The following is a 10,180-nucleotide window of genomic DNA, read 5'->3' on the forward strand; positions in this document are numbered from 1 at the left end:
GGCTTTCTTGAAGCCTTCAAGCTTGAAGGCAGGGCTCTCTCTCTCCCTCTCTCTCTCTCTCTCTCTCTCTCTCTGAGGCTTTCCACGGTGGGGTTACAGAGCTCTCTCACACTCAAACACAAAGCAAATTGTGTGTGAAAACAATGCTAGCTGTCTGACCGTCTCAGGGAGGGTGGGCAGAGAAGCCTTGACTGGCCTAGTTTAGACGACCCTGAGATGGCCAGACAATAGTCTTCAATAGAGCAAAATACAGCACAATGCAATATTCAATATAATCTCCAGACATCTTAGATATGGGTCTAAAAGCTCAATTCCAAAATGGTGCTGTATAGAAAAATACTAAAATTGGATATATCCTCTTCCAGACTTCTTCCTCTTTGGGGGTGTTTTGGTCAAGCCTTTCAACATTTTTACACTCCAGATCTGGCCTTGACCCAAAGACGGAAGGTTCTGCTCTTTCCATTGGAAATAGTCCCAAAAAGGATCTAGAGGACCACTTTCCTGCAGAGTTTAGCTCCAATCCTCTATAAATATACCTGGACTAGATAATCAAGGTCTTCAAGACTACTCTAAACTTCTGCTGCTCGTAGAGATCCACTTTCCTGCAGAGTTTAGCTCAAACCCTCATTATTCATTAAATTCTTGAACAAGGTAATCAATGTCTTCAAGACTACTTGCCACTTCTAGTCTCCAAGGATGTCCAAACCTGCTTCTAGGAGTCCACATTCCTACAGAGTTTGGAGCAAGCCTGAAATAAACTCACATAAACCAGGCAATCAATGTATACCAGGACTACTCAAAACTACCAGGCAAGTGTGGTGGAGCATTGGAGCTGAACTCTGAAGGAAGGTGGACCACAGCAGGATTGGACACCTCAATTGCAAAACATCTCAGGCTAAGAATTCATCATTTGTTTGTCTTTCATATTAACCTTCTTAAGGTGGTTAATTTTTACCTTTTACTTTGATTCTAGGGGTAAATTAGAAGAGGAACATGATCCTGGATCAACACTTCTACATGGATTTTCAGTCCCGGTCATGACTCATGGGGAGCCTCCACTCTCCACATCTCTCTTATCTGGCACACTTATGGAGCCAAAACCAACAAGCCTGCAAGGTTAGCAAAAAAATAAAAAATAATAATAACGTAATACCTGCTAACACTGCAGTGCACAGGGAATGGGACCAGAAGCCATAATGGATGGATGTCAATGGAGGAGAGGCTTCACTTTGCTGAATAATTTTTTTTTGGGGAAAACAGCTTATCATTTAATGAATCGACAGCCTGTTGGCTAATCTTCCACATGTTTGCTCTTAAACATTCGTTTGGGGTTTATCTATTTTTAGAGGTTACACTGAAAAAATGCTGTTTTGTAAGAGAAGTCACGGACAATTGCGTGACTGGTATGGTTCAGTTTACGGCACTTCTCATTCATTTCCGCAATGGTATCCGCAAACAGTGATTGACTATCGCACAACTCTGAATGAAATTCAGTGACGTCAAGGCTGTAATGTGATTGGTTATCAAGGTACACATGATCCAAGTTAGCCGTTACGCCTTCTCCACCGACCGTCATATCTCCCAAGACCATTTCTGATGGAGCTCTTACCTACAAAAATGTGCAGAGTGGTGGGTCTCAAGGACCAGGATTGAAAACAATCCTTGGCTTGAAGATAATGAGACATTGATTCAAACATCGGTTAACACACTGGATTTTGCCTTTCCTTTCCAAATCCATTACAAGACACTTTCCTCATGGTGCAGCTGGGTTGAGGATAAATCTAGATTGAAAGTTGTGTTAGAGCATATACATAAAATTGGGCTATATCTGTAAATGCTTCCTATTAGTTGGCTAAATTTGAGTTCCATATTGCCCAGGGTAAAAAAAGAACACTCTGTGGTCTTGTGTTTCTGCCATCTGAGGTTGGCATCCATTACGGTTTCTTTAAGGTGGCTCAAACTGAAAAAAAGTAGAAACCTCTACAGCAACCAATGCAAAAGGCCTGACATCAGTCCATTTTTGGCACTCTCCCCACCATTATCCCTGCTGCTGTTTTTCCCATCATCCTTTGCACCTTCCTGTTCTAAGATGCATCTCACTGTCCTCGCAGCCCTAGTTCAATTGCAGAGAGGTAATCTGAATCTCTCAGGGTTCGGCTGAAGGTAGCAGAAGCATGTCCAAACTGGGTTTTCTCTTTCCCACTTTCTTTCTCCACTCTGTTCCTCTCCCTCACTTGTCTTCTTGTCATCCAACAATAACACAACATGCTGGCTTCCTGTGTGTTGGGAGAACAATAGGAGGATAACTTTGATGGCGTGTGCGAATTTGCTGTAGTGCTTTTATCTCGGCCTGTAATCTCCTACAGTGTATTGAGAAGGGTCTGTGTTCCTGAAACAAAAAATAACATTCATTTTTCAGACGAATTCCTGAACAAAGTATATTATCAAAGGTCTATAACACATAAAGGAACGTAAAGCAGTGGTAGTCATGTAAAATTAATTTTAAACAATCATGTGTGCACCATTGCTGACTGTAATAGCTACCTCAGCTAATGTTGGCTTATGCCTAGCTGTCCTGAGCCAATCGTTAAGCTCCTAGTGTTCGGAAAATCCGCCATACCCATTAAGGATGATCTTCCAGCAGTTTGAGCCGTCATTCTTGCCTGACAAAACGGCTTCTTTCTCGAGATGAGCCACAACCTAGCACATCTTGTCAACAAGAAACACTTAACACAATATACTGCCACTTTAAAAGCAGAAGTTGCACACCTCGTCAGACAGAAAATATTTTAGGATGTGTCAAGATACAATCACTTGGATAAATTAGGCAAAATAGATGCATCTTGCCAAGCAACCCTTCTGTTCCGATGAATAAGAGATTCTATAAAAAATATAACTTTTGTTAATGGAAATAAAGCTAAAATAATTTAAAAAAAACTTAGACTTATTTCAGTTTTAAATTTTAGTTTAGTTTAAGTTGAAGCACTAAAATTACTAATAAAAACTAAAACTTATACCAAACTAAAATAAATAAATAAACGTAATAGTAATATTTAAATATATAAAACGACAAAAGCACATCAAATTACTTTAAAATTAAACAAATTAAAATGAAAACTGTTAATATACAAATGAAAGCTTAATTAAAACTATAATTGCTCACACAGATAGATTAGTATTTATATATGAAACTATAAAATACAATGTAATAAATCTAAGTGGGCAAAAAAGTTAAACTGTGAACCTTTTAAAAAGGCAATGTTTTTTGTATTTTAGGTGGGATGGATTCTCTTTGCATCCCCATTTAACTTTCTAATCCCAGTTATTGTTCTTCCATAATCCTGTTTTGTGTCAGAAAGGCCTCAAACACATTAAACTACCCCAAACGCCTTAAGACCTCCAGTTAAAAGCACAATCTGTAATTCTGGCAGCTGGCAGCCAGTTAATGCGAGTAAAATATCACCCCTTGACTTAATAAAAAACTCCCGTATGCTTCAGTCATTGTTTACAATCATGAGTGCATGGGGTTCATCTTAAATTGTGTCATCAATAAAGCTTGTGTCTGTAGATTGAGCATAACTGGACAATACTATGACTTTGGGTCAGTTTGGTCAGCTGTAGACAGATATAAGGCCACACACACACACACACACACACACACACACACACACACACACACACACACACACACACACACACACACACACACACACACACACACACACACACGTCTAAGAGCAGTCCATCTTTGTCATTTCTGAGCTGGAGTCTCATACAGCAGACAATGGTGGACTTCAATTCACACAGTCCCTCTGATGTGTCAGACATAAACTCGCTCTCTCTTCCTCTCACTCTCTGTCTCCCTCTCCTTCAATGCCTCCATTTATTCCATTAGACCCAGGGTATTCCCTGGGTCATCATTGTGTTGGTATCCAGGTTGCCAATGGCAACAGTCCCATCGTCTCACCCACACTCTGACACCATGTCTTTTGTCCATACATCTGACTGAGAGACAGAGAAAAGAGACAGTGAAGCAACGAGTGGGCAGGGGAGAGAGTGTGAAATTAGTCACGCAAATACCACCGAGCACAAGTGCGCCCCCTGTTGGTGGAGCAGAGAGAGTAGACCTGTGGGCGGATTGTGAGTGAAACGGATTGTGAGGGGAATCTGCAGGTGGACAGAATCTCGCACAGTGCCAAAATTCCTCAGCCAATCGCATCTCTTTCTCTCTCACTGCCTCCGTTTCTTGTTCTTTCGATCCCACGAGAAATTGAGGGAAATTTGAACAGAGATTCAATTCATTATTTAATTCAGTGTTTTTGATTTCTGATCTCGGTCCCCATAGAGAATTTGGGCATCCTATTTGACTGCAACTTAACGTTTGACACACTACTGTTGTATGTTTTCATCAACCTCGCCTTATTAAGTTAATCCCTTTTCATCCACGAGCAATCTTGAAACTGCAATACATTTTTGCTCGACTTCCGTAATTCGCGTATTATGCCTTTTCTCAGTCTTTCACTTCTCGTCTGCAACTAGAACAAAGAGAAGCACAAATATGACCACATTACTTCTATTTTAATTTCTTTGCACTGGCTTCCTGTAAAGGATCGACTACTTTTAACTCTTATTATTTGTCTACAAAGTCCTCAATAACCTGGCACTTCAATACCTAACTAATTTATTGCTCCTGCAATCCCCTTCTATAACCTTAAGGTCATGTGACCTTGGCCTACTCACTGTCCCGAATTAACCTCAAACATAGAGGCGATCACGCTTTTGCAACCGCTAGACTGAACAGCTTTCCTCTTTACATTAGACATGCACTATCCATCCCTGCTTTTCAAAATTAAGTATGTGTTCTGAGTTTGTCACACCACAGAAATTTGTTATTACCAGCCAAATTTGGTGGGCACGCACTGCCGATGATGGCACCAGTTGTCGGCGCGACAGGAGGATGAAGGCCGGTTCGGCCCCATTCACCAGTAACAGTAGCCTGGAAAAACCCAGACCACTTCCGGCAAATTTAGATTTGCTCTGCAAGTGGGTCTGGCAAAGAGCCCATTGAAACCCATTTCCAATCCGTCGAAATCGCGGCACCAATCAGAAACGTTGGGGCGGGCTTTACACGATGACGACAGAGCAGAGACGGTGACGCAGATTTTGTACATTACAGAGCTGGATGCCGCCGTGGAACATCACAACATCACTCGTTCGAATCCGCTATCGCGTCTGTTTCAAGGGATTTAAAATTGTAATTTTCGTTAACACAAACAGAGAATTGCTGAGAGTCTCAGATGTTTCTCCGTCGCTCTGCATACGTCATGTCATTCATCGCTCTGATTGGTTTTAGATCTATCCAATTGCGCCCAGAGCCATTTGAGCGACGTCCGTTGGTGACGCCCCTGTGGAAATGAATTGTCTATGGAGCTTTGCCAGACCCTAACTCAGTTACAACTGAGAGTGGTCTGGGTTTTCCCAGGCTACAGTAACAGCGGATTATCAGTGAATCCCAGTTGTCTCCAACAAAAGTTTATAAAACTATCCCATAGTTGATAGTTGTGATCCCCAGCTCTCCATCAAGGTGGCTCTTCACAAAATGTATCCACCTCTTCTTGATGTGTTTTTCGGTTTAAATATTTTACATTAAGGACACCGATCTGTCCAGGTAATACGCATTTCCGTGACGAAGGCACATAGCTAGCAAACTGTAGGCTGTAGTAACTAATAGTACTGACAGTAACTCGCAATTGAGCGACAAACTGATGCGAATGTGCTCTATTGTTAGGGGTGGGGCCAGCGTCAGTGGCTCCAGTGCATCATCAAGTAGGGGCGTGTCCAGGAGTTCAGGGGCTCCAGTGCGTCATCGAGCCCCTGTTTTAGCCCCGCCCAAAAAATCCGGAACACAGCAATCGTGAAAAACTGCTTAACGGTCTAACTCCACAATTCAGTACTTCACAGTTCACAGTCTTTGTAATATGTTTTAGCAATACATTTCTAAAATTTATAATGTGTTTGATTCTTTTTTTTGAATTGCCTTTACAGGGACTTTAAGTATGGTATTTTGGGTCTCTTGTCTATTGCTTATTTTGTTTTTATTTCTGAATCTTGTTCCCTTTTAAATACATTGTGGTTCTTTTATTCATTGTGCAGCATTTTCATCAACCTTGGTTGTGTTTTAATGTTCTCTATAAATAAATATTGATTCATTGATTGATTGATTGATTGACTGATTGATCATTAATATTAGTTAATGCATTAGGTAACATAAAATAACAATGAATGACACTTTTACAGTATTTATTTAACATAATGGAAAAGATAAATTGATGTATTCCATTGATGTACAGTATTATTTTTTTATTGAAAGTGATTGTGCGGTTGTGCGATAACATTGTGATATATGACTACAATTTAAAATAACTGTTTCCTATTTTTCCCATTTAAAAATTTAATTTATTCATGTGATGACAAAGCTAAATTTTCAGCATCATTACTCTTCAGTGTCACATGATGCTTAAGAAATTATTCTAATATGATTATTTGGTGCTTATTATTATTATTTCTTATTATTATTAATGTAGAAAACAGTTGTGTTGCTTAATATTTTTCTGGAAACAGTAATACATTTTATTATTTGGTGAATAGAAAGCTAAAAAAAAAACAGCATTTATTTGAAATCAAAATCTTAACATTATAAATGTCTTTACTATCACTTTTGGTCAATTTAATGCATCCTTGTTGAATAAAAGTATATTCTATAAAAATAAATAAACCAGACATCCAAACTTTTGAATGGTAGTATAGTTATAAATTAACTTATAGATTAATAAATGCTGTAATAATATTGTTCATTGTTAGTTTAATACTTTTATTCATTTAGCAGATGCTTTTATCCAAAGGAACATCTCACTTATTTTTTTCTAATGATACATTGTAAGTTTTAAAATAAATTCTTAATATATAATAAATATATAATATAATAAAGCTGCTGTTTCATTAAATTGCCTGGCACTCAATTAGTACAAGTAGATTCAAACATTAAAAAAAAATAATTCTCAATGTACCATCTATTTCTCTACGGTCTTCCCAGAACCCCTTGGCACAAAAGTGTCCTGTATAGTCTCTGGAAGAACATTGTCTAAACGATAAAACTATTTTTCATTATAATCAAACAGATAGAAAATATTGGCCCGAATCAGGAACTGGGTGAACCTAACCTGCCCAATTCAACCTTCCTCAGCAATCTAAAAATGGTCTCGATAATATCAATTATGTTTCCAGATTTCTAACAACCTCAGCATGTCTAAGATTCAAAACCAGCTTTATCGTGCTCTCTGTCTCTCTCGCTCTCTCTCTCTCTGTCTCTCTCTCTCTGTCTCTCTCTCTCTCTCTCTCTCTCTGTCTCTCTCTCTCGGTCTCTCTCTCTCTCTCTCGAACAGAGGAAACTGCAATACAATGATAACGGCTGTGAACACAATAGACCCTAGGAGCACATTCACACCGGCAGGCCAAGTTTAGCTCGGAAAGGTCAGCACACACAGACCTCTATTCCATTATTCTCAACATCATCCTTCAGTGGACTTGCATTCGGCTAATAAGAGTGGAGCTTGTCTTTTTTAGTACAAGGAGGAAAGTCTGTATGACGTGCGCGGTTTGTAGCCTGGGAGAGCTGTGCTCCGTATTCCAACAATCCCAGGGGTTTGTTCTGGGAGTGAATGTCTTGATGATGAATCATCAGGATTGACTTAAAATGCATCCATATTTAATGCTGCATGTCGTTGGAAAAAATATCACAAGATAATGAAAAACCTGACATGCACCAATCAGTTTCAAAAAAGGCCAATGTGTGTCAAAAAAACATCAACCCTAAGGATTTTGGCCATATTTTTCCAACTGAGACAAGTTATATGAACCATAAAACATTTATTTACGGTAGTCATAAGGCAAAATCTGCAATCATTTAGTGTGAAATACTCACCAATGGCTGTTTAAAGCAACACTAAAGAAGATTTTTTTACCTTAAAATAATGTTTCCAAAATCGTATCAGTGGTTCATCAAGTCGTAACAGGGTGAAAGGCACTTCTGGATTCGCTTTGCGGTCCTTTATCTGCTATAACCGCACTATGCAAGTTTGCCAGATCGGGTCGCATTTCTGTAGTTCGAATGAGACATAAGAAAACTACAAATTTGGCTTGCTTTACGTCAAGCGTTACAATAGTCATTATTTTGTTTTTCTTTGTTTCTGATGTCACAATACATCATACTTTCATGAAATCATGCAACATACTCTACCTAGTCTGTGGACATCATTCATTCCAAAGCCGGTGCTGGATAAACAGCGAGCGTCCGTGCGACAGTAGCTGCGGTAGGCTAAATTATTTACAACAGTGGTAATGGACAATTCCGCTTCCAACCTGTAGAGCGACCGCAGTTCTTTAGTGTTGCTTTTACTGCCTTTGTGATAAATCTGCAGTGTGACTCCCATGACTGCCATCTATTTAAGAGCCAATAAGCGCAGAGCAAATATAAAAAGTTACAAATATTAGTACCATCTTGTCAATATATATATGCAACATAAATATCCCAGTTTAGCATATTCTTTTCATGTTATGTATAATCAACATTACCTTGCTTTGAGTAGAATGAGTCTTCCACAAATTCACTCTTTCACCCAGCCAACAACAGACACCCCAAGTGAGCTTTTTGTTTTCCACAACAAAATATTGCTACCAGATCTTACTTCAGATGCTGCAGCACCATTTCATTTTCTTGTGTTAATATTGTAATGTCAGAATGTGACATGATTGAGCTCCCTTCAATGCTGTCAAGATATTAAATCTGATTGGGTGTCGCATAGTATGCCTTGACTTTTATGATTTTACAATCTAACAAGCAATCATTATTATGAAAATGGGGACAAAAAAAAAAAGTTCAATAAAAATAAATAAATAAAAGTACCCTAATTTACCCTAATTATAGTAACCGTGTAGACACAACACCTAGGCCTAATTTTAGAACCTATGTCCCACCAGGGATTGAAATGTCATCGTAGTTCTTCATTATAATATCTAACATGCTTGAGATTTCCAGAAGCTGCTCCTTAAGGCATCTGGTCTGGGAAAAAGGTCACAGTATTCAAAGAAAAAGGTCTCAACCACACCGTGGCGTCTTGCAAAGGTTATCACAGAGAATGGATGAACATTTATTTGGACTTTTTGGGGGGTTTTGCAATCAGATACAGGTTTATTTTTCACTGAAATTAACGGTTTTAGATCTTAACCTATTAAAAGGTTATATTAAGCAAACTTTTTAAACCAGTGGGGTGTTAATTTATGGAGCAAAATTGTTTTACACAATCTGTTCCCTGTCGAGCCAACATGGCCATCTGTTTTGTGCAATGTGTGAAGCTTAAAGGGATAATTCATCACCCCAAAATGAAAATGACCCCATGGTTTACTCACCCTCAAGCCATCCTAGGTGCATATGACTTTCTTCTTTAAGACGAACACAATCGAAGTTATATTACAGTTTTTCTCAATTGTTTACACAGTGGTACTTGAGACACAATGACCACAACATGTAACTCATGCACCAATCCCCTGAACCAATTCTGCTAAACTACAAGCACAATTCCTGCTTCCTGCAAATTGCAGTTCTAAAACACACTTTTTTCAAAACCCTGCACACAATTATCTGCATTTGACACAATTTTCATGCAGAAAATCTCTTGTTTTAGCAAGGAACACACTGCCATTCAAATATGCACACTGACTCATCACATGGGCAAACACCCGTCACACATGCAGTTTTACAATTAGCAATCAGAGCTTTAGCATAAAAGACCGAAACAGAAGAGAGGATGCAGCAGTTTTTCTGTGTGTTTTTTTTTTTTTTACTGTAACTGTATACAGTAAATTATTCTGTTGTTTTGTATGTAGACCAATGTATGTGCAACTTTGTGTTGGGATGTACACTCTGTACATTGTTTTCGTGGGAAAAATTACATATATTTGTTACCGTGTATTTGTGGTTGCTGAGTATAAAAACAATATTCTCAAATATTTTACAACACACTTATGTATGTACTGTCTGTAGTAAGTTCAACACTCAACAAAAAGGCCTAAGTCGTTATGATGAATGGAGAAGAAGTGTTTTCCATTCATCATAGTGTTTTAC

Source organism: Phoxinus phoxinus (assembly GCF_949152265.1).
Source record: "Phoxinus phoxinus genome assembly, chromosome: 1".
Taxonomy (NCBI): domain Eukaryota; kingdom Metazoa; phylum Chordata; class Actinopteri; order Cypriniformes; family Leuciscidae; genus Phoxinus; species Phoxinus phoxinus.